The sequence below is a fragment of the Phyllostomus hastatus genome, unplaced genomic scaffold (assembly GCF_019186645.2).
Source record: "Phyllostomus hastatus isolate PE091 unplaced genomic scaffold, TTU_PhHast_1.1 phas_contig_86, whole genome shotgun sequence".
Taxonomy (NCBI): Eukaryota; Metazoa; Chordata; class Mammalia; order Chiroptera; family Phyllostomidae; genus Phyllostomus; species Phyllostomus hastatus.
In genome coordinates, this window is record NW_025333977.1 from 7923934 (window position 1) to 7951833 (window position 27900).

The 27900-nt window shown below is 33.2% G+C and overlaps 1 long non-coding RNA gene across 1 annotated transcript in view; it reads right to left on the reverse strand.

Annotated features, from left to right (window-relative positions):
- Positions 1-27616, reverse strand: part of LOC123827328 — an 88989-nt gene extending 61373 nt beyond the window's left edge. Inside the window, exon 1 of the long non-coding RNA XR_006787214.1 lies at positions 27569-27616. This is a non-coding gene — a long non-coding RNA (uncharacterized LOC123827328). The remainder of the gene's footprint in view (positions 1-27568) is intronic.
- Positions 27617-27900: the final 284 nt, after the last annotated feature.

The following is a 27900-nucleotide window of genomic DNA, read 5'->3' on the forward strand; positions in this document are numbered from 1 at the left end:
AACCTAAGTAGGTTAAAGAATTGGCCAAAGACCATGATGGATACTTCACTGAAGATAGACAGCAAATGAGCATATAAAAATATGCTCTATATAACATGTTATCAGGGAAATGCAAACCAAAATAACAATGAGGTACCACTATACACTTAGTAGAATGCCCAAAAGTTAACACATTGGCAATACCAAATGCTAGCATGGAAGTGGAACATAAGAACCTCTTATTCATTGCTGGTGGGAATGCAAAAAGGTACAGCCACTTTGGCAGACAGTTTGGTGGTTTCTTACTAAACTAATTATATTCTTTCTATGCAATCCAGAAATCATGATCCTCAGTATTTACTCAAAAGAGCTGGAAACATAAGTGCGCAGAAAAACATGCACACACAGGTTTACAGCAGAAAGCTGTGGGGGTGGGGAAGAAGGGATGACAGAGCACAGAGGATTTGCAGGCCAGTGAAACTACTCTGTGTGTTACAATGTTGATAAATGTCATTGCACATTTGTCCAAATCCATAGAATGTATACAACCAAAAGTAAATCTTAATGCAAACTTCAGAGTTTTAGATGAGAGTGATGTGGCAAGGTAGGTTCGTCTGTTGTAATAACACATGTGACACTCTGCCGGGGAATGTCGACTAAGGGCGGGCTATGTATGCAGTGGGGCAGGGGTATATGGAAAACCACCTCAGTTTTGTTGTAAAAATTAAATCTATTAAAAATAAAGAATGTGGTCACTTAACTTGCCATAGTATTCAGTGCCTATGTAGCCTATTGGTATAAGCTCAATACAGTTAAAAAAATAGAATTTGATTATTTAGTCCTAAACTACCTGGCCTTTATATCTTCACATATTCATATTTTATATTTCATGTTACTTTATATATGTTTTATATTTTGAGTTTTATCAACCTGATTTCCTTTTCTTTCTTTGTGTTGGATGTCGCTTTTTTTCTGTCTGTCAGGGTCTCTGACAGCTCCTTATAAACTGCATGTACTTTTCTTTTGGCCAGGAATGAAAAAAAAAAAAACACACCCAAGGCAACAGTGTCAAAATCACCATCACTTTCTTAATATTTAATAAATAATAAGAACTGTATATGTATAAGCTATTATTTAAGGAAGATTCCCATGCTTTCAAAAGCCTTAAAATCTTGTGGCAATTATAAAACAAGTCAAAGAGTTTTTAACATAAGGCCATTTTTTTCCCTCCAACAGGTGGTTGAGGACAAATATAAAGGGAATGAACATTGGTCGATAAATCAACCAAGTCAAGGGTGTTGATAAGTCTAGAAAAGCTTTATGTATACCTACACATTGATGGTTAAGTAAAAATCTACAAGTTAAGAAATATTTTGTGACATTATTCAAAATTAATTCTGTGCTTCCAAAAATAATATACTCGATGAGATGTGTTGCAAAGCTGTGTCTGACATTCAGTGTGATGGTGTCCTGAAGAAGGATCTGAAGAAGTAAGCTTTCAGTGTAGTATCTATGTTAGCCCACAGACAGGAACATACCAGATTTGGAGCAGAAGATAGAAACCAAAAAGATGAAGTTCAATTGTAATACACATATATGAGTAAAATCATTGCCCATTGTATCTTTTGCTTGACTAAACAGTTCAAGTAGCTACAAGGGAGACTATGTACCAAGACTTTGTTTTTAAAATAATTGTGAAATTTATTTCTAATAAACAGACTCCACTCATTGCTTGTCCAAATATGTGTTTTATAATTTACAAATGGTAAATAACATGAGAAGAATGCATGTGTATTGTTGTGTGTAGTGTCATTTACTTACAGTTAAATAAAACTATTCTTTATAATTTTCTCAATCTAAAAAAGAATATCTTACTATTTGTTATTTTAAGATACAAAGAGAAAAAAATTAGATTTGGAAAGCAAGAGTAATATTTAGATGCTGAATATGTAATTTTATTTAATAAAAAGACTCTAATAACTTGAAATCAAACGTGTTTTAGAAAACAGAGCTTAGAGTATAGTCAGAGTTAGGGTTAGAGCTGACTTTTTAATTTCGTTTGCTTTGTTCACAAACTGCACCAGTGATCACTGGGTTTAACTGCAGGTATTTGAATTTGATAATGGTGGTTCCTAGAAGATAAATATCCAGGTAGTGGAGAATGAATGTATTTAACTATTCAATCTGAGCTTCTGAAATCTTAACATGTGCCTGTGTCTATACCAGAATTTCTTACATATGTTGAGCAAGCACAGTCAATATGTTTTATTTCAAAAGGTTTACTGCATAGATTATACTACAAAATGCCTTTCATCGTATACATAATAACAAGAATCTGAGCATACATTTATAAGGTCCTATCATATTTAAGATTTTATTTTAAAACTTGCCCCCTCCATGCACTACCATTTGTCCAAATCGTAATTGAAATTCCTTACTTTTATTAAAAGTAATGTGAAAACACCACTTTCAACTTTTTAGACCTGTATGTAGCCTGTTTAATGTATTTCTTTTAAAGTTTAAAAAAGTCTTCTATCCACTGCATTTCATTTGGATAACATTTTTGTCAAGTGCTTTTTTTGTTGTTGTTGTTGTTTTCCTGGTTGTAATTTGATGCTAGCTAGAATCTAAGAAATGACATTGACCTTATTCAAATAAAGAAATATTTTATTTTAAAAAAAGTACTGAATTACAGAAGTAGTTTTTCTGTACAGTTCTAGACATGTATACTTGCTAGTAACGGGGAATTACCTATCAACTTTATTCAAGGAGGTGCTTTTCAAAGACCAGGAAGTTACCATGGAAGTCTTCCCAAGAGGAGCACACCCATAGGCCTGCCTCATGCACTCAGATCTGTTGCAACAGAGGCTGCAAAACTGTGGTGAGGAATCCTGTAGCGAGAATACCCCACTGAGATGGGGTAAACCAGTCTGAGGCCCATTTGCACTGTGATGCTGGGTCAATCATTTAATCAATTTGTGCTTACTTTCTTCTCTTTTGCAATAGAAATAAAGATAATAATGACTACATTAGGTTGTTAAAAGAATTAAATAAATAAAGGGGTTAGAACATGTCTAGTACACGGTAGGCATTAAACAATACTAACTAATATAGTTGTTTTTTTTTAAGCCTCAGAGATTTATGTCCAATCAAAAATACTGAATAACAAAAAGCTCTCCAGCAACATTTTCTGGGAACATTACTATGTCAGTGATGCTACCACTCCGGTGCATTGATATAGCACTATATTGTACATATATCATTTGATAATCATCACATTTTTAAAAGTTAGCCAAGGCAGATTCTATTATGGCCCTCTACAAATCAATGAACTGAAGGTCAGAGTGACTAACATATTAGCTTAAAATAATATATTTGAGATATAAGAATCCAAGAACACAGGTCATCTGATTACTATCCAAGGTCTAGTGTTTTTTTTTAATTAAACATGTTTTTTTTTTTAAGTACATTTCTTAGCTTGCATTTTTTTCTTCTTGTTTCTCTCCTTCTCTCTCTGTCTCTGTCTCTGTTCTTATCTCTCTTTTTTCCTCCCTACCCATCTCCCACCTGTGGGAGTAATGAGGGTAGGAAGAGGAATAGAATATACAATTATATTTCCTGTATAACGATATTGAATATTCTTTTGTCTTAATTAGACCATTAGATGTTGGGGTTTGAGGTGGGGAAATAAAATTTAATAAAAATAAGTAAGAGAAAATTGTTTTGTGTTTGGTGAAATCTGGATTTTCTGGACTATTTGCTTTACACAGAGAACATGGGGAATGTGGGGAACGTTTCGAGTTCTGTTTTGCGATAACCCTGGAAAAACATTCAGTAAGAATCCAAGTTGCATTATACTATCATCCAGTCTTATCAGCATAATAAGAAAACATTCCAAAGATTTTTTTGTGAATATTTTCACCAACAAAAGGCCTAGTTTTGAAAAACATTTTAAGATATATTTTTATATAATTTTGAATCTACATGATTAAGTTTTGTGCCTTTCAAATGTAGTGGAATCATTTTTATAACAATTTCTCCAAAGATCAAATTAAACTTTAAATGTTTGTGAAACTTAGATTTCACAAGACTCCAGTTATATATTTACCTTAAATGGGAACTTGAGATTGAGGCCAAAATCTAATCAATGTTTGTACATAAATTCAGGTTAATTTTTTTTGTAAACCACAAAATGTAAATTCATAAGTGATTTTCAAAGAGAACAACCTCATCAAGTTAAAAGAACTTTATTTAAATGTATAGTGTTGTCTAATATTTTATTTTTTAAAATATTTAATCTTTAATAAAGTTTCCTTTAAAGTAAATTAAAATCCAGAAAATCAATAACAACTATAATTATCCTGTTAGATTGCATTGTATGTATATAAAGTATATTTGTAATTTAGTGTTATAGTAGAAAATTATGAATTTCTGGTTATCAGATTTATTTTTTTTTACTAGGGGAAGGACATATTTTCTGTCCTAACCTATATTAGTTCAGGATATTGATGAAGTATAGAGTTTAGACCAAAAGTAAAGTTTCACACTTGACAGTTATCAAAAAACCTCATATTTGGACAAAATGCCACATGTATTAAAAATTAAACTATGTGGCAGACATAGACATTTAAGAGTTTGAATAAGGAAATTAATGCGGTTAACTTAGTCTCTTGTTTAGTGATTGAAAATTCAGGTATATTCAGTCATACAGTGCAGATGAGTTAGGTAATAAAGTCAACTATGATGCTCTAATTATTAGAAGTTTTCTCAAGATTAAGAATAGGACAATAGAGAAAAATGCAACAAAAAGATAAAAAAGTAATATTTACCCAGTTGTTTTCATAAGGACAGCTTTCCATAGCTTCTAAAGTATATAAAGGTTTTGTACTGGGTATAACCTTCTACCACTTGCCTGTCTGTAAAAGAGCAAACACATGTGTTCCACCAACCCCAATCCTGCCCCTTTATTATTCACTGGACTTAGAAACCTATTCAGAGGCCTTTTTTCTCATGATGATAAATATTTTTATTTATTTAAATTTGGAGAGGTATTTACTTCACACTATTTGAGAACTAGAGGAAGAGATTTTGTCTTCTGTTAGAAGGTAAACTCTACGGAACGGGTGTTTGTCTGTTTTGTCGGCCGTTCTATCACCCGTGTTTTGAAGAGTGCTGGCCACAGAAGAGGGGCTCTATATGTATTTGTTGAATTAATGGACATTGAGGTGTTCTCACTTGTATAACTGAGTTAATCTTGCAAGGTGGTTTTTCTCCTTGGGGGGGGGCAAAAATAATACAGTTTATACCATAGTTTAAACTTTGTTGACCAAAGCAATATTTTGGAAAAAACTGACAAGTGTGGAGTTTCCTTTAGCAAAATCATTAGTATATTGGTGGCCATTTATGCTCAAAATCACAATTACAGCAAGGCAAACATATACTTAGAGTCTTTCTCTATAGATTGCAGCATGATGTACATACAAAATAGCTTTTATTATTTCTACAACATGAAAAACACTCTTTCCACTTGGTATACCACGTACTTATATTTTTTAAACAAACATAATTGGAGGATAAATTCTCCCTTTCTTGTTAGTGATAAAGTAGGCACTATAAAATCTTGCTACAAAGAACTTGGTCATACCATAATTTTGATGTGTCTCTCAATCTTAAACTTTTCAAACACCAGTTGCAATGGGGTTCCTTATCAAAATATGGGAAATGATGTGATAAATCTAACATTAAAGAACCGAAATGCACTGTGATCTGTAAGATGGAACATGCCACACAGTATTTAAAAGATGTACTTGCATGGAATGTCTCATTAGACTATGGTTATGCAAGTTTATCATTAATGATGATGAGCCAGTACAATAAATTATTTCACCAAAATATTTGCTTTGAATTGACTTTTTCATCATGGTATGTAGATATTTCCAGTCCAGTATTTATTTATGATTACATATATGATGACGATGTGGAAGATATCATGGGAACCATCCACACTCATAAATTTGGGAGACCATCCAGAAGGATCACCACACTGAAGAGCTCCATGGATTTCCTGACAGTTTACAAGTATTTAACCACCACAATGTACAAACAGTGTTAGTTTTCCTTTCTGGCATTTCCTCCACTTTTTGTCTTGCACTGGCCATTTATTGAATTTAAAAAAGAATTATGTAGGTGAGGTAGGGTGTGGCAGAAATTCTTTTCCACCCTTGATGCTTTCTTTCACATAGAATGATCCAGACCTCCCTCCTCTTACTCAAATTCCCAGTGACCTAATCTGACTAATAAGTTTGCAAGAATTAAACTATCCATGCATAACTCAATCCCCTTCACTGTCATATTTTTTTGGGGAAGATGGCCTTCCCACAATAAAATGGGTACTGTCCTACAAGGCAGACCTAGTTTTACTAGTCTGAGTGGGTGGGTGAGCTTGCCATATTTTGGCTTTCTATCTGCCTCCTCTTTTCCCTCCTTTGTTCAAGGGGCCCTTACAATCTATTGAGGAAAAATCAACAGAATGTGGAATTTTGCTTCCCTTGCAATTTAAAAATAGATTAAATCTGTGGTTGTGAATTAGTTTTTTTATGCTTTCTTTAGATAATCCTCTAGTATCATTTATTCTTCAATGTGCCACGAGGCCCCAGAGTTTCCTGTGCATCCTTTTGTAGTTAGCAGTACTGAGTGCATAACCAATGTTTCTCTTCGTACATGAGCACTGCTGATAAATCATTAACAAGCAGACACTGTGTACAGTTGGGGATTTTTTTCCAGGAATGCTGTTGGATTTGTATCCTGTTGCCCAGTTTTTTTTTAATGGCTAGTGGTATTCAGTGATGAGATAGTTGGCCTGGGTTTGAACTGTGGTCTGTGGGTGACCCAGGAAGAGAGCAAACCTCACCGGCACAGAGATCCAACTCAGGCTTTGGCCTCATTAGATCCATGACTCAACCATCTGAACTAATTAATAACAGATGTGCAATTATTATCAACCACTGATTCCACTTCTTGAAGAATTATGGGTCTACAAGTTGTATTAAAATGTATTTAGGCTAAACTTGGATGTGTTATATTGAATGTATTTGCAAAAGTAAAATTTTCTCATTCTTATTTTTTTTCAGAAATCTTAACACCATTGTAGTAACTGCATCTAAATAGAAAATTGATCCAGAATAAAAAAAAACATACTGATGCCTCCTTCCTTTCTATCCTCCATCCCCCCACACAAATGTTTATACACAGTGACATTTATAAGCTCTCTCATGGATATCCAGTATTCTACACCAGCAGTTACCTTTGGAAAAGACAGTAATGCTGGGGAAAAATAAATAAATTGCAAGAAGAGAGGGAGACCAAATATACAATGAGTTGACTCGATGAGACAAGCCACAGGCATGAGCATGAGTTCACAGGAGTCGAGTGGGGCTGGTGAGGACAGGCACCGTGGACGTCACTCCTTCACAGCCTTGCCAGGGGTCAGAGCTGACTCAACAGCGCATAACACATGCACATCAATGACATGGTTGATCAGTTCTCTTTGTTTTTTATTACCGATTTCTTTTATTTACGAAACAGTGTCCTAATTTCTTCTTAAAGGTTTTCACACTCTCCATTTCACTCAGTCATGACACACCTTTTATTTCTCTTCTCTGCATTCTCTTCCTATGATGCATAGACTGATGGAAAAATTCTTTTATGACAATATATCATTTCTTGAAAAAAAACTTAAAGAAATCTAAGAGGATAACTTTTTCAATAAAAATGATTACTAATAGAGCATCTTGAGAATACTCATCTTGTGATTAGCAAATAAACTGTATCAATTATATTGCAAAAATATATTAACACATGGATAAACAGAAAACCAAAAAAAAAATTAACTGGTTGCTCCAGGATGATTAAGCTGTTTGCATGATCTGCACTATATAATAAGTGGTTAATCAGAGGCAAAAGTGCCATGTATGTCCAGAAATTCCATCTGTTAAATTTTATTCTCTCCTATGAGACAATGATATGTTTGTGCTTTGTAGAGCTAAAGAAATACATAAGAATTCTGACTGATTCTCTGAATGAAAATTGTAATTCAAAAGTTCTAACTTGTGAAATTTAATTATAGTTTCTTACATTTTTTATATTTATATAAATTTTTGTAATAGAAATAAATTATTTACATGAGCTATTTTCAGATAAACTTTATGCTCATATATTTTGGAGTAATAATTTCAAGCCCCTGACTTAAATTTCCTTCAACTTTACTTGTATTAATTCAGCAGAGTTAGACTTTTTAAAAACAGATCTATTTTAAGTCTTTATCTAAAATGTCTGCTTCATTTTTCTTTCCCTTTTAGTATGGTGAGATCTGGTGCAATCAATTCTTGGTCTTTGCATTTTGATTTAATATCTTAAATATACTTTATAATTGTCTACTCAATAGTCTTCGTACCCTGAAGTCATCATCCAAACCATCAAAACACTCATTAAATATTGCTGTACAATTTATTCATCATTTGCTCTTTGGGTATTTCAAGAAGCCTGTGATACATTTCCTCTCCATGATCCTCTGACACATTTTCACTTCTACCGTCTTGATGTTCCCATCTACAATATTTATAATTTCTCTGCATCATAAATAAGGCAGTTTCTTTAAACATTCCCTTTTAAAGTAGTTAATCCCTATATTGATGAGTAGATTTTAATTATCACTGTAGCCACAAGAAACAAATAGATAAATTGGCCCCAATCAGTGAACTCTATGTAGTTTAAATCTGTTTTTGCCCTCAAATTTTCTAGGCAATTCAGAGCCAAGGACAACTAGGCCACCAGTCAGGATCGTACCAAAGCTCCTACACAGTTTCTCTCCAAGCAAATACAGCTCATAAAGTCAAGTTTTATCTTCCCCTTTTGAAAATGAAAGGCTTTTATTTCCCAGAGCAAACTTCTATAGATTTTCAAATATGGGTCGCTCGTGTTTTTCTAAAATAGAAGTTGGGACCACAGGTTCAAAGAGTCCTAAAAACACTTGCTTCATTAACTAATATTCAGATAATATATTACTTACATCTCTAGAGTTCTTCTATGACCCACAATGTAGAAATAATATATAGCAATATACTTGGGACACAAATTATGGATCACAGCAATATAACCCATAAGTATCCATTAAGTAAATAAGGTCCCTTTTAGCGAAGTACAAATGGCAAAAATAGACTGTTAGATACACAAAGACTTGGTATGGTGTTGTATAAATGTCCAAGGGGAAAAGGTATATTAAAAGCAATCCTTTGAGCTAAAAAGACAGCTTGTTTAAGTCACTTGGATATCAATGTATTGATGTGAGAAATCAGCTGCTAAACCAGTAGGACAAATGGAACTGCCTATGCCCTTGCTAATACAACACATATAACATGTGATACATCAAAGCCATCCTGATTCGACCCCCTTAGTCAGATTAGAGGCTATGTAGCAAATACTAGTATATAGTGGTTAAGGCTCTTTGGTCCAATTCTGAAAGCAAACAAAACAGCAATAACACAGCAAAACACTGTTGCTAACATCCATGCCTTTATTATAATATAAACCTTATCCTTCCAATGGGCAGGAAAAAAGTGTCCCACTTTATGGAAAGAATCCTCATGCTTATATCACTAAATCCCATCCTGTAAGTGACCTCTAAATAGCATTGTAATTTATAAGCATGGTATGAGTTAATACTTTAAAATGGAAAATGTATTTCTTTATCATTAGGAAGATTCAAATAAGCATCAAACTCATGTCTTCATCCAATATGCTATTAGTTTAATTTAGAGTCTGCAGTTTGATCAGGTACAAAATTTGTGAAAAGTTCAAAGGCCTTTTTACACACCGAGCTGAAAGAGAAATTGTGTTACTTTTTAAAAACATCTTTCTGGCAGCTACCTTACCATTCCTACTGTTCACGGTAGATTGATTCAGCTGCTTACTAGATGAAATTTAGGAAACTGCTGGGGATGGGACCCATTATGTACCTGCTCCTTTCTATTCTATAGAAAGTCTTCAGTCCTAAAATGTCAACTGGGTCACTAACCCTTGCCAAAAATCTCAAAAGCACCAGCTGTTGTTCATAATAAGGGTGGATATGTCTGGTTTAGCAAATTCTACTGCCACCGCTGGAAAATAATTCAAAGTGTGTGCTCTTAGTAGATCCATAATACTATGTAGTGCTATCTTTGTGTAAACAGGACAATGTGGAATTTAATAATGCCTTTAGCCCAGAGATAAGGAATGCATTAACAAAAAAAACATTTTGCTCTCAGAACTAAACCAACAACCTTCAGAACAAACACTAGGGTAGTATAAGATTAAAATATAGATATATCATGTTATTGTAAATTAAATGCCTCAGGTATCCTCTCTTCTCACACCATCTTAATTGCTGCCACCTGAAGCTGAAAGCTTATCACTCACTCCACACCTGCGTTCCTGGGAGTGTTTCCTAGGGACCTTCAGGACTCCAGGCTGCCTCTTTCTTGACTATCTTTCTGCCCTTCAGCTGTCACCCATATACAGCCCACCACTTCCACACTAATCCATTTTAAATGCTACTTTCATCCTACTGAAACTCTGCTTAAAAATCTACCATGAATTCTTCTTTCAAACCACACCAGACACATATTTTTCTATCTAGGTGTCAAGACAACACAAAAGCTATTTCCATCATTCTGATTTAAATTTATTTACTGAGATTCACCCACAAATACTTCCAAGTTGCCTTCTCACTGTGTCACGAAGGGTCACACCCTTTGGAAGCTTCATTGTTTCCTTCATGAGTTTCCCCTCATACCAGATGCCTTCCACCGTCGACTTTACTACCATTGCTTTACTGTCGTTACAATCCCAAGGTTTCCATGAAGCACTCTCTTCTTCCAGTCACCATCATTAGGCCCCATCTCCTCTCAACACCTGTATCCTTAATAACACTTCCTGGTAAATGGCCTTTTATTACTCAAGTTTCTTTCATGGTTTTTAGACACATTACCATAATTATAACATATTTGAGGAGAGGCACTATGTTAATTACTTCGGTATGTTTTCCTACAACAAAAACTGTACTAAAATACAGAAAGCACTTACAAATTATTGATCAATTGTAGTGCACTTCCACAAGCAATAAAAAATTAGAGCATTATATTTCTGGCCACTTCTGAGTTCACAAAGCATTTTTTTCTCGCTTTTCCAGTAATGGAAGTGGTTTTCAAGCTATAAAAAGAACTTTTTTTTTGCTTTGAAAGTTAAACTTTGTTACATGGTATTGACTTTACCATGGTAAATGGTAAAACTTTTTTGTAAATACATGTAGCACAGTATTTCAAAACCATGAGGATACGTGTAAATAATTTAATTTCTTTGTGCACCTACTCAAAAACAGAGAAACTAATCCCTAACCATTAGAAACCATTTAAGGCTTTTTCTAGCTCTTCAAAACTCAGCACAACTGTATTAATAGTATAATGGAGCTTGGAAATAAGGACAACTTTAATAATTCTTTAGAAAGATATTATTTTGGGGGTCTCTGAAGGAACTTTTTATTTCTAATTCTTTTCATTTCTTTTAAACTAAATAAGCTGGCAATTAATGTTTTTCAAGCTCTGTGATCAGTAGCAACGACACACACTTCAGGGGTGATCGAGTCTTGTTAAACTGCACTAATGAGTCCTGGACAGATTTAACCATTTAAAAAAGCCTTTTGTCCCTTTGTAAAAATTCAGTTTATTATTTTTTCTGTCAATTTCTCTTAATGCCACTTATAATTCCAGAAATAAGCTCCCATTGGAATTCCAGTAAAAATTTTATAGACTTACAAAGAAGTGACATTCTGAAGTCAAAAGGTTCAACAATTCTATTCTGTAATTACTAATTAAAAAACCCAGGGATCCCTGGTAAATTATCCCAAACAACCAAACAGAAACAAGAGACCCAGTAGAAGTTCTCTAAAGTGAGATTTCTAATTTCTCTGGGTCTCATTATTTCTTTGTGCTCACACAGCTCTGTCCTGTCTGCTCTTGTTTATCTATCTGTCTGCATATATATTATCTTTGATGAGTGGGGAATAAAAAATATTGATATTACTTAGATAATATTAATGCTTATAACTAGTATTTTGATAATATTGATAGTAAATTATTAAGTAATATTTCTAATATTAATAAAATACTGAGATGCTAGTGCTCTGAAAATAAACGCAGCTAGAAGACTGCTCAAAATACATAAAGGATGGGGCTGAGAAATATGAAAAGTTGAGTAGAATAGATTGGAAAGGTCAAAGTCACGAGATGGTCTAGGGAGTAGAGCATGTTTTTCTGGTGTATGTAATATAAGTGATGAGGAGAGTTGTGAAAACCAATTTATTTCTATATATGTGTTTATTTTGGCATTATACAATTGCTCCCTGAAATATATTTTTCTCGTTTCAAATTCAAATAAAGCATTTTCAGAAAACAACCACCAAAAAGGGGGTATGGTTTATTTTCTGTTTTCTTTATAGAATGCAGGGTTACTGTTCATCTTTTGTACAACTTTACTACACAGGAAAAGCTCAAAAAAGCACAGCGAAAACAAAGAAAATGTCACCAATCTAAAATACTTCTTTTTACTTCTCCAGAAATTACTTCAGTGTTGATCTTAAATTATATTCCTTTTTACCTGCTCTTAATTTTCTAAAAAATTAAGAAACAATTTTTAAAAATTATTAAGAGATCACTGTTATTTCCATGTCAATATGAAAGAGATGAGACAATATACTGATTCTTCTGTTTCATCTGCCTTAAGAAAAATATCAACGATTAACAATGCGGTCTCTAACGGTCCCCTTTCTTACCCCATGTCCAGCTCAGCAGTCTTTTAATAAAAACAGAAGTTCAGCAGTAATACAAAGGCAGCCATTTCCCTGGAGATGCCTATACCCAAATCATCCTTTTAATAAACTAAATGTACTGGTGCCTGAAGACTCAAATCATTGACTTATGGATAGTAGTAGCAAGTCTGGTTTTTTTCCCCAGTTAATATTACACATGCTAATATTCATGAATCCATTTTGTGATCTCTATTTCATACTCTCCTCACATTAAAAAGGGCAATGTTACTTCTAGCCATGAATTCAGTTATCATTTCCAAGTGTTGAAGCAGACAGGAGAGTAGCCCTGGCCAAAAGACTCTGTCCTTTGAGATGAATAACTGCCAGCCTCCTCGCCATGGTGTCTGCATGAATGCCTTTTTCACCTTGAAATTTTTTATGTGCTTTATTCTAATTAGTCTGCTTTTTCTCTCTCTCTACAAGCAAGGCATTTCTAAGATTAAAGCATATGTTCTGGATGCTAAGACTGCCAACCAAAAAGTGAAAATTTAAACGTTTTTGGTGTGTGTTATTTTGCTATAAAGTTGTTTTATTTATTGTTTGTTTGCTTTGAGGCCAGTTTAACACAAGTGTCCATGAAGTGTATTGTGTGGTCTGAAGTATTGTGGTTTGATGGCACCTCACAAGATGGTTTTCCATGATTCCAGAGCACATTTTCTACACAATATCTGTTTTCTTAATAAAGCAAAAGGAAGTCATAGTGAGATGTGAGATGAAAGCACTAGAAATAATTTAAAGATGAAAACTATCACTCCTCTGAGAAGTAGTAAAATGTTCTAATAACATTTCTCAATGGTAAGGATATAGACAAACACTCCAAACTGGTACTAAGAATAACAAGATGGAATTTATATGTTGAAAGTACTCACTCAAATGCCATCTATTAGAGTTTTATCAGTTATGATAATAGTGGAAGTGGGACAACGACATGAGAAAGTTTCATAGTTTCATCTATACAAGCTCATTCCAAATAGTCAAAAATAATAGCTAGCTATGTGGTCTAATTATTATATTCACGTATGAAGATTTAGAGGAGGATGAAGGAAAAGGGTGAGAGAAAAAAGAGACTACACGGAAAAAGGAGGAAAATTAAAAGAAAACAGAAATCAAAGAAAATGATAAAAGTGGGAGATAGGCTAATTAAAAGAAGAAATGTTGTTGCAAACAAACCAAAAAAGTTACTAACACATAGCATTCATGTTTGACAAATTTCCTTTTGTTTCCGATGGGAGCTAAAGCAAAAATTGAGGTTTGAGCTGTTGAAAAGCCAATCTATGAGGTTTAGGATTTAATTTTAAACTCAGCCTTTCACTGTTTTTCTAGTGTGGAGGTTTTCTTTTTTCTTCTTAAAAGAGACTTTGATCTTTTGCCTTAACAAATCTGGCCAATATGTAAAGAATCAAAATTGTGAGTGTTAATGCCTCTATTTTGTTAAATCAAGTATTGGACATTGTACTATTTGTGTGGTCTGAAGACTATTGGAATTGTATTTTGTGTGACCAAGGTGTTTGAAGATTCTGGAAATGAAGTGCTTAGCTGCAAAGCCAAAGTAAATTTTGTTTTTGCCAGAAAGACATTTTACTTTAGATGAACTAAGTTCGGTAATATAAAAATATCCGTTTTCTTCAGCCGAGTTCATTGGCAATTATATCTGAGAAGTCAAAGCCATTAATAAATGTGGACCCTGATAATGCAGGGTATGACTTGAGAATCTTGTCTCTACTACTTTTTACTCTAAATTCCTCTATTACGGTAACACTTTCTTTTATTTCAAAGACTTCAAACTACCTAGACTAAAGGAATAGGGAGTCTATTTCAGAGAGTACTTAAAAAGAATAAGCCAAAGTAATTAAAACTTAATGATTGATTTCTTATATATAGGCTTTATAATTGGACCTACCACTGGTTATTAAAAGGTCTACCACAATTTACTGATCACTAAGTGCAAATAATATGCTAAATAAGATATAAATATACATTTAAATTCAAATATAAATATATACCCAAATGAGACAGGTGTATTAACAGATGGAAAAAATAACTCTTGATTTATTTTCTAGTTTTTGAAGTTACAGCTTTAAACACAAGCTGATAGAATTGATTATCAAATCAATTGGTCTAATTTTCCATCAGTAATTAATTTGTAAACTGAGTGCAAATCTTGATTATTATGTTCTCAATTTTTTCTTTGAGAAGAACAGTGTTTAGCTAAATGGATGGCAGAATATCAAAAATGAAGCACATATATCCCAGGAACACTACAGAAATAAACAGGGTTTAATGACTACCATTTGGTGACAGTTATGCAAGTTACTTTGCATAATTTTTGAATTAAATTGAAATGTACACTCAGACAGAATGTAACTATCATATGTAAATTATTTTAAATTATCTTAATTGGTTAAATTACTTATTATTTATATATCTTTGAGCTATTTTTCAAAGACTCAGCAAACAAATTTGAGAAACATTGTTGGAAAGTTTTAGATATGTGGGTTTCAGGTTATTTTGTTTTTTAAAGACTATTTTTTTAGAAAAAGGGGAAGGAAGGGAGAAAGAGAGGAAGAGAAACATCTATGTGTGGTTGCCTATCTCGTGCCCCCTATGGGGGACCCTGGTCTACAATCCAGGCTTGTGCTTTGACCAGGAATTGGACCGGTGACCCTTTGGTTCTCAGGCTGGCACTCCACCCACTGAGCCACACCAGCTGGGGCTTTCAGGTTACTTTAAAACCTAAGGTTTAAAAAGGGTCTATAGACCGTAATTAAATCTTACACTGGTAGGACAAACTCTCAGAAGTCTTTTGCAATGTCACTATTGAGATTTTTCAAGCAAAGTTAAACACCAAGAACAAGAATATGTAAAACTAAATGCAATATTAGATAACAGGGATCTCACATAAATATTAGGGCATACTTACCAAATATTAAGCCATAGGTAAGATTTCAATTGGTAGAAATGGGCGGAAAAGATATGGGGGGAAGGGGAATGAAAAAGGTACCATCTCGATTCAATTACAGGGTATGTGGAGGGATTGTTGAGAAATTTAGTGAAAAGAAAGGAAGTTCTAAATAGACTGTAAATATGATCGTAATCTGAACCACAAATGTGCAATTTACTTTGTTGACAACTAGGAATCATTGATATTCTCTGCACAATGCGGTCAATTTTTATATAAATAGCACTGTTACAGCAGTGTATTAGAGGAAAAAACAGGAAGACTAGTGTTACAAAAATGATGTTAAACATTTAAAAATTTTATTCACTAACTAGTATAAGTGGAAAATCTAGTTTAAATTATAAATTATAATTTTTATGTTCATATCATTAAGCAAACTTTAAACTTCATAGGACTTTCCAATAATGGCAAGAGAGGAGTAGGTTTAGATGTCTTACAACTTTCTTATGGTACTGTAATTTGGCACAATTTTTCTGGAAAAGAGTTTTGCAAATTGTATCAAAAGCCCTAAGTTTCAGGATTAGAGTAATTTTAGTTCTAGAAACATATCCAGAAGAAAAATTAAAATGCAGATAAGTATTTTTATAAAATTATAGTCAGATACATACATAAAAAAAAATATTGACCTGTTGTAAAAAATTTACAGATTTGATTTTTCTGACAAAATACTTATAAGAATATTAAAACAGAATATATAATAAATATTTATATATTATAAATACTATAATATTTAATAAAGATATCTTTATTCTGGGTGTAACTCTTCATACCTTCATACAATAAACATTATTGAACATCTAGAACATGCCTGTCATCATTTAGTATGTTTCTAAGAATACAAAAGTAATTCAGCTTATAAAATATTAGGGAAGTTAGATACCAAGTAGGTGCGATGACCTTCTCTGCTTGTTGTCCATTCATAGGCTAGATCAGTGTGGACGATTCTAAGGAGGGCTCTGACCAGGCAATACGGAGGCTAGGTCTGGGGCGGGGCATTCAGCATAGCTAGAGCATGGAGAAAGTAGGAAGGAGACTGAAAAATCAGAGGGCTACTCTGGAGTGACCAATTTTTACAAGAGTGTAGATGGAAGAAGCTATCAGGGGAAAAATGAGAATCTTTTAATGCAAATCATGGAAATTTCTAGGGAATAAGGAGAAGATAGCCATGGGCCTGGAAGAGTGAGTTAGCTCAAGCTAAACGACAGAAAGTGTCAAAGAGGGAAAGAGGCGTATAAGATGATAAATGAGAAAATAAACATCACAAAAATGCTTCTTCAAAAGAGGAAACATTTGATAAATTTGGGCATAAGGACAGGTCTAATTTTTACTAAGAAAACACCATTTTCTTAATGTAACTTATTGTCAAGGTGTCTTCATTTTTTTAATCTCCATGAATACATGAATTCCTTTTTAAACCTAAAATGACATTTTTTATATATTAATGTGTTACTGATGCTGAAATACACATAATTTTTCTTGCTCATGAAATTCTAAGCTGGATAAATATGTTAATAGTTAAACTTGATTGATTTTTTTCAGATGCTGAATTAAAGATACCTTCCATAAAATTGGATTCAAGTTTCTTGCTAAAAGTAGATTGAAACAATATTAAAATAAGTTAAAATTGTCAACATTTATGTCAATTATATATTGTATTGAGAAGCTCAAGAAAATACCAGTCTTGGTTGATAATTTTCTTCAATATTCTTTCAAATAACCACACTATCCCACCTGCCTTCACCCTTGTCCTCTTGCAAACAACATGTGAAAGATTAGAATTTAAGAAGAGAGGTTTTTCTTTTTTTTTTGTTTCTTTTTGTTTTAATCTCTTCCTTTAGAAAGTTTTAAAAAAGTTTGCTTCTAAAAGCATTCCAAATTTGCATGCTATTTATTGACCATATACAGGTAAGAGCTTTATGTGAGGATTGGGGCTGATAATGGATCAACTCATCTGAATAATGACAGATAATCCAATTGCCTCAATGATACATATGATTTTTTGGTGGTGATGTAAATATCTAAAAAATTCATTTTTGACTATGAATACAAATGACTATTATAAGAAACAAAGGCTTTATCTGTCTATGACAAACATCGCTCAAATATATTTTTTAAAATGATGATTATGATAATACAATAAAAATGTTATAAATTTTCTGACAACATCAATTAGAAAGAAGTTATTATCAAATTAGGTAATTAGGATTTGCCTCTAGCTTTGATAAAAGTTCACTGATTTGATTAAATAATATTTTAATGATGAAATATGGTAAAATCTAAGTAATAATAAATTAATTAAAGTACTTCAAGGCTATGGATTGATTCATTCTTTTGGCATTCCACCTTATATTGTCTTACTAATATTGATCCTATGGAGATTCCATTAATGTTTATAAGTCTAATTAAAAATTGAATATTAGCATGACTAAAATACTGAACTGGAATATATTTTATAAGGTTTAATCGCTGCCTAAAACTTATTTAAGTCTCAAAGAAAAAATGCTTTCTCAGACTATATTTCTGTGGTCATTTAACCTTTCTGTAACCTGGTTTTACAATGCAGAAAGTAAAATTTTCCAAGCTAATTCACATGGGTGACATTAAACAAAACAAGAGTTGGGCAATAAGTTTTAATGTCAAATCTTTAATTTACTTTTATTCCCATTTATTTTCTTGCATTCTAATGAACTAATACTACATGCATGTATACATATATGCACACACATACACATATATGTGTGTTTACACATGCATGCACACACCTACATGAATATATGTATATGTACATAGATGTGTATTCATACATATGCACATGTATATATATATTGCACAGTTGAGTGACCTGGATCATTGAAAACTTCACACTTTGAGAAAGTTGTTCTTCTTTAAGTAATTTGGGTGTTATAAAGTTATTATTTTTAAAAAATCTAATAAGAAAAAATGGGATACTGAGTAACATTTGATCATGGTTTTGTGCTCATATTTGAACAAGAGGGGTTCAAACATTTGTGAGCCTAAATATAAAGTGGATTATTTAAAACTAAGATTATTAGTAATCAAATAAATATCAAGATTTGAGCATTCTTCCTTTTATTTTAGAATAATTTTTCCTAGACTTTGAATCTTTGTCTTTAAAAATAGATATCTATAAAAGAAGTGATCCCACATTATTATTCAAGGACATTATGATCACGGGTGATACTTTTGTCACATCCGTCCTTCATTTACAATTTCAAGTAACCTACTTGGCTCACTGTGGTTTCAAGCTCTGTTCACTTCTTGCCATACATATATGCTAGGCTACATTCGCATCAGTAATTTAACTTTCACTTACCAATGTTTACAGATTATACCCAAGTCAATCTCTCTAGCTTAGGTTTCTCTCTTAAGTGCCAGTTTTGTCTATTTAACAATCTACTTACTTGATCAACTGAATGCCCCCCAACACATCAGCCTCTCAATATGTTCATAATTGAGCACAAGTTTTCTCCCAAACCTGTTCTTTCTTTGGAGTCTGTTAATGGAGTTTGTTAACAAACTTTCTTACAAACTTTGGGAGTCATCTAAAATTTCCAGCCTGTGCTAACCTCCCATACTTGAATAAAGTCTTATCAATTTAATAGCTAAAATATCTCTTCAATAACTTATACAACTATACCTTCTAATTGTTTTTATCATTGATAACTGTCCTCTTCATTGACCTTTCATATTATCAATTTATATAGTTTTCACAGAAGCAAAAACTTCCAGAGATCATTCTAAAATATAAACCTGTTCATTCTGAAATTGATTTACTTACCTATTCTTTATTATCTTCACAACTTATTTCAAAGTCATTAGCATTGTATTCAAAACTCTTGAGATCTGGTGCACACCTACTTATCTTGCCCCTCCCCCACTGCTGTCTATGTTCCAAACAATGTATTTTCATTCTTCAAGTGTATTTTCCCTGCCATCAATATTTATTTATCATACTACGAACTTTTTGTTACTTGGTCTGACTCCTCAAATTCCACCTTCATATTTCCTCTTCTAGGAAGCTAAACCTGAGACTTTGGAGCCAGGTTAGGGTTAAAAGCTCTCAGATGTGTGTGCATCCCTCTGAAGACAGAAAATCTAACTATGCCCATGAATCTCCAAAGCCTACTACAGTGCCCAGTGCATAGTGTACAGTTAGTACTCACTGATGAGATCACAAATGAGAAACCCTTGACTAGATGAAAGTCAAGGATGGGCCCTGGCTGGTATAGCTCAGTGGATTGAGCACGGGCTGCGAACCAAAGCATTGCAGGTTTGCAGGTTTGATTCCCAGTCAGGGCACATGCTTGGGTTGCAGGCCACAGCCCCCAGCAACGACACACTGATGTTTTTCTCTCTCTCTTTCTCCCTCCCTTCCCTCTCTAAAAATAAATAAATAAATTCTTAAAGAAAAAAGGATGGGAGGCTCCCTACATGCTTTATGAATTTGGGCTAGGAAATATTTTCAAGTTGCAAAACACTCTATTTAGATTTTGTGAAAAGAAAGGAATCATTCTCCCATAAAGGCAAGCCCCTCTCCTTTGTTTTCTGGACTTGCCTATGACCACCGTAGCTTCCTTGACACTAAGTACAATTCTCTGCATTCCCAAATAAACTCAACTTTACTTTGAAAATTTGTTAATTATTTAATTTGAGGTTGACAATTTATATACTTAGGATTCTATATATTTTATATAAAGTGAAATGAACACTGACTGGACTGTGTGCGGAGGAAATGAGTGGTGTCACCTAAATTTTATGTAATTCTTTCATAAAAGATAATCCAAAAAGGTTAATTGAGAAAAATCATAATTTACTCATGCACTCCCTTACCATTCTGGCTTTTCCATTAACTGGGTTGATGAAAATTCCTGAGTAGATGTTATGGATGAAATATTAGGAATGTAACAATGGCTGAGTTGTTGATGTCTCCATTTAGTTGAAATCCCCCAGTTTTGGATTTGCTGTATGGGAATGCTGAACTTGTTTGGGGGAGTCTTCTCTTCCCATTGACTAATTCATTCTGTAGTTTCCTTGCAGGTACTTAAGTTGATTGGAGACCTAACTTTCACAACATTGACCCAAATGTGTGGAGAATTCAAGAATCTATTTGGTCTTTATGAACATCTTAAATCAGAAGATGTGCAAAGGTCACTATTGATGGGACTGAGTCCCCGAGATTTGTTGTAAAACAACAAAACTTTGGAGTAAACCTTTTGGAGTGAAAGCTAACCAAACAATCACATGACAATGAGATAAATACTGGTTAACTTTTTCTCTTTGTTCACTATATCATTCTCTAAATAGAGAGGCTTAGAAAATGATAGTTCCTTGAATTGAAAAGTATATTTTTAATACTTTCTCTGGAACCATCATAAAAGGAAGTGACTTTTCCTTTCTAATAATAGTAGAACATGGAAATATGTCCACAAGTAAGGCAAAGCAGAGAGCTATGGCAATTATAAGGATAAATTAGTCACAAAGGCTGTTTCTGCCTCAATAACCCAGGTAATTGAAACCAAAACAGGTTCAGGCATGTAACTGGCAAGATTTTCCTCTTTGCTTTGGCAATAAAGACACATGATATTTTCACAAGTCTGGAACCAGTTTTAAGAGACAGCATTCTTCTCTGTCTGTGGAATATTTTAAAACACGTAATGAGTTACTAGGGTTTCAAATGATATATTTAAGCAATAAGTTAATTTGACAGCAATAAGTTAATGGGAAAGTAGAGCATTACATGGTTATACAGACAAAACTGGCAGAGATTTATATACCCTACTATAATATATATCTGTATATTAAATGTACAGAAATATGCATGTACTTCTCCAGTTTTGACATTCTCTCTTCTTCAACAGGCACCTGGAATTTGTTCTCCAAAACTGGATTCCTTTTTATATCTCTCCCTGCTTTGCAAATACTTTCTTGGCCTTTCATATATCTTAGCTTAATTTAGAACATCATTACACATCCAGGAATCCAAGTCATAAATACAGGAATTGTCCAAGCTTTCATCCTTCCTTTCACACTGTGATTTACCTCTTCCCCTCCACTATCCCTTAAATAGGTGAGAAGTTCCACTGAATCTATTTTCCAAGTGACTCTTAAATCTAAGCACCCGCATCTTTCTCCCATTCTCCATCTCTTCCTTTATTTCTGTATGTTAGATCTGTCATTTATTTTTGCCTATACTAGTAAAATGGCCTCCAATTTAGTCTCACTATATCCTATCTCTCCACAGCTAGCCATCAACAATCAAACTACAGTAGAAATCTCACCATGTCATGTGCCTGTTACACAGAGAGAGAGCCCAAGGTTTACTATTGCAGGGAAATGTCCCCATTACTGGCTTCTCTTTTGTCACCATTCTCAACTCATCTTTCTCTGTCACACTACTTTCACTAGGCTTTGGAGAACTGCAGATGTTACCTTTTCCCCCCACTCACCATGACCTTCCACACTTCCATGGCTCTGCTTAGTTCTTCCCTGGAGTTGTGTTTACCCGAAAGCTCTCTGGTGTCTCTTCCTTTAAGGATACTAATCCCATTATGAGGCCCCTCCCTCATGATGTCATCTAAACCTACTTAGCTCACAAAGGCCTCTTCTTCAAATATCAGTACAGTGAACAGGAGTTCAGCTCCTGAGTTTGGTGGGTGGGACACAGTTCACTCCTTAGCACATAATATTGATGATTTTACTTTTTGGTAAAATTTATTTTGGTTAGGTGGAAAATACCTGTGTTTCTAAGGGGACTCGTTACAAAGCAGTTGAGGGTAATGAGTCACTAGGGCGGAAGCTTACTTTCAAATGATTCCCTGTGCTATATTTTCAAATTGGCTATAAGTTTGTGATTTTTCCAAAAACAGTTTTAAAGATATTGTTTCTGATCTTGAGATTCACAGTTTTGGGGAAGAGGGATATGTGAGCAACTATAAATACCATTCGGTGCAGTGAGATGTGCAGTGATGTAACAAAGAACTGAAACAGAAGAGGGAAGGTCAAGTCCACAAGGAAAGCAGGAGAGAACGCAAAAGGAAGTGTCTTAAACAGGTCAGAATGTAAAATAAACCAAAGGCCATTGGATCCATGTTTATTCACTAATGATTATGTGACAGTATTTACATGTTTGAATTTATTTTTCTCACGCATTTGACTTCCCTTTGATGTTCATTCACCATTTTCCTTTTAATAATAATAAAAGACAAAATATTTGCAGAAAGCTTTAAGAAAAGAAAATATGGTAATGAATTAGTAGCATAAGGTCTGTTGGGGATCAGATTAAAATGTATTTAAAAGTTATCTTTCTTAGCCATCATTCTTTTCTGTATCATAATATATTTTCACACTTTCTTAATTTACTTGGTTTATTCTTTCTTTCCACAAAAGTGGACTCCAGAGATAGTTGAAAATTTTTATTTGACTGGTCTCTTGTATTTGTTGTTATAAGTATGGTCCTCCCTAAAGTTTTATATGAATTTTTTAATGGACAAGGGAGAACAAAGGTTAGAGTGTTCTTTAATTTCCCTATTTCTTATAGAGGTCTATGATTCACTCACTGAACAAATATTTACACAGTGTTTATGCAAGAGTAGAAAATTGCTTACCTAAAGTCTGTCTTGAGTGGATTACATGGCTTGTTTTTTTTTTTTTCCCAATTTTTAAAATTTGAGCCATCAAAAAACCACAAAAGTTCAAATAGAAATCCCAATAGTTAAGTCCCTATACTTTTTAGAAATTATGGCCATTGCAACATAAAATTGGCTAGAAAATTTGACTGGAATGAGTAGAAGTAACCCTTGCATGTTGAGCATATGATCATATGTCCCTCAGTTCACACTGCTCCCTCTTGTATAATTTTGGTCTCTTACACCCACTTTTGTTGTTATATTTACAACCCTGGTCAAATATTGGGACAACACTGACTTCTTTGAGAGCAAAGGCATTGACTTTGGGAGGACAAAGTATGCATTTCAAATGCTAAGTTTCATGTTCTGGTCAAGTAAAGGTCATCATCAAGTTCAAGCATTTGTCTTAGAATAGATTGACCAAGATCCTTTCCTCCTCACCAGCTTGCCCAGGGAAAAGTATGTCAAATCAGAGTTGGGGGAAGTGATTTCTGCAAATCAGATGAGGAGGAAACACATAAGTATTACATTCGGTTTCATAAGAAACTTTTGCATCCACTAACACCTAATTTTTCTGTGAAGAGAAGTGAAATTGGTACATTTGTTCAAATATTTTAAATTTATATTACTGTTGAATTCAAACTTATGTGGAATGAGAGATTCCTTCAAGCATAATTAAAAGTATAGTAACTCTGCTCTTGCTAGTTGTGACAATGTCAAAGATTCATTTCAATGGCATGAGCAATAACTTGCATTACACCAACTACTGACAATACTTCCTTTTTAACAGACTTCACAGAAAGTGTTCCTTCTTTTATACATTATTTCTATTTTGTAAATAATCATAGGTAGTTTTAACCCACAATGCCAACTTTATCGCTGTCTTACCAATAATAACAATGTCTTAAATGTGTATAATTCTTTCAAGCTGGCTAAGTGTTTTTAGATCTGTATGAATATGTTTTCATAAATTTTATATATTTTTCTGAAATAATTTGTAGGTATGCTTTTGAACATAAATATAATAAGGAATATTTAAAATTCAATTTAAAATAAATTTTATTACATATTAGGAACCACAAAAATAAAAATTCATTTTAAAATGACTTTCATTGTATATCAAAAACTATTCATATTATTCATATCCCATTATCAGAAGAATTCATTATTATTTACTCTAGAGATTAAATTAGAGAAGCAGATAGTGGCATCTTACAAAATTTGGGTAAGATAAAATATTTTCACTTGATGTCTCCCCTTTCTCACACTTCAACTTAGCTAAATGATGATTGATTCAGCATCTACTAGATTTAAAGAAGAATAACACACAGTCATCACCCTCTAGGGGTTAACAGCCTATTTGGGGCAAAAAGTACATGCAAGATGAATTTTTGCATATGACATGATGTGATGAGATCTAACTTTTCCCCGAGTGTTTGGAGTTGTGAGAAAACTGGTGAGAATGAGAAGGAAGGGAAAAGTCTCTTTGAATGTTTATGGAAGGAGTTGTCACTTGGGGTGAACCTTGAGAAAATTTGTAGAATTTTAGTTTTATATAGCTTCAACACGTTGCATGAACATCTATAGTATTAGCCTTTGTTTCCCCTAACAATTTATGGGCACTTACCTAATCATATTTTTATGCCTCTTTACTGTAACACTTTTTCTTCACTCCTTAATTTCCTGATTCAATGTGCAAATGGGAATTATTCTTTTGTATGCTTGCCAAAAGTGTAATTAAGGAAGGCCATCTTTCATTCTATTTTAAAGTTCTATTTTTTTAAAAAGTTTAGGGGACTTATTAAATAAATCATGGGACATCAAAGAAAGAGTTGCCTAATATGCAGGCATTATGAAATAGAGAATATACATCGACTTAGAAGGTTGTTCCTTATTAAAATGTTAAAAACACAGAATTATGCATATGGTATGAAAGCATTATGTTCACATATTGATATTGATGTTTGTGTATATTAAGAAAAAATTTGGAAGAACAAGTACCATAATTTTTGAGAAAAATATTACTTTCTATTTAGTATAATTTTCTATTTTTATTTTAAATAATTCAAACAACAATATTAATATTGAAAGAAGTACAAAGTATATACCATCTGCTTTCCTATTCCAAGAATTAGGAAATCATTGCCACTTTTTAATTCAGTAATTTAATTAAATAATTCTTCAATATTTCTTCAAGATGTTATTAAATATTTTAATTAAAAAATTAGAAATGTTAAAAATGAAATGATATAAAAACATAAATTCAAATTATTGAACAATCAAATTCTAGGGAAGAATTATAATTAAAAGTGTATATTTAAGCCCTGGCTGGCATAGCTCAGTGGATTGAGTGCGGGCTGCGAACCAAAGTGTCGCAGGTTCGATTCCCAGTCAGGTACATGCCTGGGTTGTAGGCCATGACCCCCAGCAACCGCACATTGATGTCTCTCTCTCTCTCTCTCTATCTCCCTCCCTTCTCTCTCTAAAAATAAATAAATAAAATCTTAAAAAAAATAATCACAATTTCTAAAAAAAAGTGTATATTTATATTGATAGAATTCTAGTTTTATTAAAATTAAAGCCAAAATAGTTTTAAATTGATAACCAACAATGCTCACATTTTTCTGTCAATACATCAAAAACAACAGAAATAATCACCTAAAGATGAAAGACAACAAATGTAATAAATCCATGTCTCTGCTTTATTATTTTTCAGTGTTGGCGGAACTGGAAATACATTTTTTCTGTGAAAGTATAGTAGTAGACAACACATAAAGTTTAAAGAGAATCATAAAATCGAGGCTATTCAACACAAAGTGATGATGCAATGCTCCATCACAATAGATTAAACCTATAATGTATCAACTAGAAAAACAAAGGATTTCTTTAGCTTCTATAACTGCAACCTACCTCAGCTGGCCTCACCCAGTGACACACAAGGTAATCTTCCACATTAGTGAGACCTACTCTACTGTAACTCAACCAGATCACCAAAAATAATACGTTCTTTCCAAAGGATTAGAGGAATCACCCAGCCATTTTACAGTCCTTGTTTTATTGGATCTTCAGTTTGATAAGTGAACAGAATGATATTATTACATGCATTTTACATATGAGGAAACTTTGCCAACCACAAAGCTCGCCAGCAGTGAAGAAGCGATTGTGAACAAACACAGCAAGGACAAGAGACCATTTAGTTAAAGCCTAAATAAAAGCGACCTGCCTTGACATTTTTATGAGAACATTCTGATTCCCGGTCCACTGTTGGTTTTTATGTCATTGTTGTTTTCGTTTTTGTCCTATGTCTTTAATCTACTATTCTGCTTTTTTTAGGCATTGAGCAATTCGTCCTGAATTAGAAAAGAGGTGCTAGAATGTGGGAGTGGGAAGCTGACCTACATCTGAACAATTTGCATATGATTCACCACAATTAAACAATTCGGTTTGAAATAGCTACAATTAAGCTATTATTGGAGAAAGTATTTACTAGGCTAGAAATTCTAAATTTGTCTGTACATGTTATAGCCAAGAAAAGAGCCACATTTTCTGGTATTTTTATTAAGTAAATTCTTCCAAATTAATATTTATATTATTAAATCACTCAGATATGTATAACTATCTTATTGATCACTATAGTTATGGTTACTTTGTTTTTTTCTTAAGATGTTTCAGGTTTCAAATAGCAAAAAAAATGAAATGGTAAATAAGAGAATCTCAGTTTCTAAAAATATATTACATATATTAAGATATATAAATGTATAATTATAAAATTGCCTTCCTGATATATGGAAATTTATGGAGATGGTAATACCAAAATATAAGAGCAAGAATAAATTCTGCCTATAAGAAAACACAAAGTACAATAATATATAATATGTAATAGTATGGAAAAAAGTTCAAACTGGAGATTAAACACTATGTGTTGGATGATTTCAAGTTTAGCAAGTAAGTAGGTCTGGCACACTTTCCAGTTGTTCAGAATAAGCAACATTGATCTATTTACATCTAACAAGAGCAGTAGATTATTGAAACTTGGATAAAACAAGTACAACATATTTTATAATGAAAAAAAAGTTGTTTTCCTACCATTATAGGCACATGAGCGTTTTCTGATTAATCTTCAAGGATACCCTACAAGAGAAATAGAAAATAGATGACATGGAGCATAGTGAAATAGCAGGATTATCTTCACATTATTGTCAACATTGCGTGTTAGAGGTCTGTCTGGTGGCAAAGCCCTGGCAATTTCACCCACTAATTTGCACGACCCTGGCAACATAAATGAGCATCATATATGGGTTGAGGGTTTTTTTTTTTTTTGCTGTCTCTACAGCATGGATATAATAGTTAAAACTCTTGATCATAACTATTGGCTAATTTGGTAATTTTACTATTGACAGCCATTAGTGGTGAAAAAT